The following is a 2,726-nucleotide window of genomic DNA, read 5'->3' as shown; positions in this document are numbered from 1 at the left end:
TGTGACGTGGAATCATGGCGATGAGGAGGAGGATGATCTAGGGTCTCGTTTGTGTGTTGTTGGTCTTTGCTATATTGTTTATGTTGGGAACCTTGGATAGATATATGCTAGGTTGTTGGATAGAATGCTTAGGATTGGTATTGTATTGATGTTGTAATGGTTCTGTAGGGTTGGTATGTTTCCGCTGTGTGTATTGGTTGTTATTGGTTTAAAGAGGAGTTGTGATTTAGGTTGGTCTAGTTAAGTAGTATGGGCTGCTTAATTATGTATTGTATTTAATGTTATTATTAAAAAAAAAAGGGTCGGGTTGTTTCACGCAGCAAGGGAGCACCAACGGCAAAGCCCACCATCATCGTTGTGAAAGCCGAAGATGCCGGATGAGATTTGGCCAACACCGCACTGAGCTTGTAGATGCCAGACGATAGTCCGACTAAGCGGGAACGATAGAAGAACCCAAAAGCCAGCCAACGCCGGTAATGTGAACCAGACCGGTCAGTGGAACAAAATCGAGATGCTTTCTCTCACTAAAAGATTTAAGAGAGCAAAGAGAGAGAAAATCTTCGATAGGAAAAATCTCAACCTAAGAGCATCTCCAACACAGTATTTAAGCTGGGCTTTTGTATTTAATGTGATTAAAAACAAATTAGAAATGGTGAAATAGATAAGAGGCAACTCTCATTTTAAAAGAAAAAGATAAAAAGATAAAAAATCATTTATGGGATATATGCTACCATTTTTTTTAATACATCATTTTGTTACTTTGGATAGGATATCATAATTTTGTTTACAAAATATATAAAGTCAGTCAATTTCACTAGTTGTGAAACACATATTAGAATTTAAAATTTTCCAAGATATTATATGTAATATCTCTTCTGTTGCACAATATTTTACTTTTTATACCATTAAATATATGAAAGATATATATATATATATATATATATATATATAATTATGAGCAATTCTCAAAATCAGCACCAATCTAAGTTTTTTTTTCACAAATGATATATATTAATTAAGGAAATTTTTTACAGAGAGTTTGAATCAGCCTATCTGGCACTAATACAGAATTAGAATAATATTGGTCATCAGTACAGCCAAATTTAGCTAAGACATGTGCTACTCTATTACATTCTCTCCTAGTGAAAACAAAGGAAATTTGGTGGAATTTAGAAGACCAAATTCTTATGTCATTGAGAAGATTTAATAAAGAAGCATTCGAGATTTGTTCGTTAACCAATTTGATCAAGACTTCACAATCTCCTTCAAAAATCACCGTATGATATCCTCTTATCCAGGCTTGTTGCATTGCAACTAGAAGACTTTTTGTTTCAGCTTCTAAAGGTGATCCAGCATGACTTAATCTTGTTGCACCCCATGCTTTAGCTTCTCCTTGATGGTTCCTAAACATCCAGCCACTTGCTGCCTGATGAGTATTTAAATCATAACTAGCATCAAAATTACATTTAAGACACGGTTGTAGTGGAAGTAACCAGCTATTGTTAGTTGTTCTGGGAGCAGTCTGTCTAATCTCCGAAGATTTTAAATGTGTTATCCATTCCTTTGTGTCTGATCTTGATTGTAGAACTGTTTTAGATGGACTCTCACGGTAGTCATTAAAAACCTGGTTGTTCCTCACTTTCCAGATACGCCAGAGTAAAATAAAAGGCATAATAGAATCGAAAATATTGACATTCTGAGAAGAGTAGGAAACAAGTTGAGTGATGATATCCTATGTATCACTGGTAAATTATTGATGTTTAGAGCAGAGGTATTTGAAAATCTCCAGGCCATTTTTAAAGGACATGAAAACAATGCATGGTGAATGGTTTCCTCGGTTTGGTGGCATCTTGAACACACCAGATCAATATTCATACCTCTTGTCTGCAGTCTTGTTTTTGTTGGTATAGCTTGTGAAACAATGCGCCATAGAAAATATTTTATTTTAGGAAGAAGTTTTAGTTTCCAAATTTTATTATTATCTTCCAAAACTAGCACACACTCTAATATGTTCCAGATTTAGCACAATTTTAATATAAAAGAGAATATAACAATTAATTTGGAGAAATTACTTAAAATAAGAAAATATTTATAAAATTAACAAAATCAGAAATCGACTCTTTCTACTCAAAACCTAAGACACACATTTCTCTCTCGCTGTAATGCTTCTTCAATCTCAGATTCTCAGATTTTGAAATCAAGGTAAGCTCGATTTTTGATTTTCGATGTGAAGCTTATAATTGTTAGCGATTTTGGCTTCTCCGTTTTTGAAATGACCGACCTTTTTTTTTTTTATAATAAATAATAAATATAATATATTAAAATAAACTACAGCTAGTGGTCCCATACCCACTAGCCACCTAACCACAACACATTCAACAGCGGAAAACATAAACAATATCCAATAATAAACCAATATTATAGCAAGGCAATATCTCAATACCAAACAACAAGAAACATGAAACCAGCAACCTAGCAATGTTTCTAATGACTCAACTCTAGCACCCTAGCAAATGCCAGACAACATCCAATCGAGTCCCTAGAACATCCTCCTCTTCATTGCCTTTGATTCCACGATCACACTTTGCCTTTACCTGCACCACAAACACAAATTGAGATGCATGAGTATTTGATAAACACTCAGTGAGGCAATCCTCCCATCTACTGGGCTATACACACAAGCAATAAGATCTCTACATGCCACAAACAACAATCAATAAAACAAA

Source organism: Camelina sativa, chromosome 12, assembly GCF_000633955.1.
Source record: "Camelina sativa cultivar DH55 chromosome 12, Cs, whole genome shotgun sequence".
NCBI classification, from domain to species: Eukaryota; Viridiplantae; Streptophyta; class Magnoliopsida; order Brassicales; family Brassicaceae; genus Camelina; species Camelina sativa.
This window is presented reverse-complemented; position numbering follows the sequence as displayed.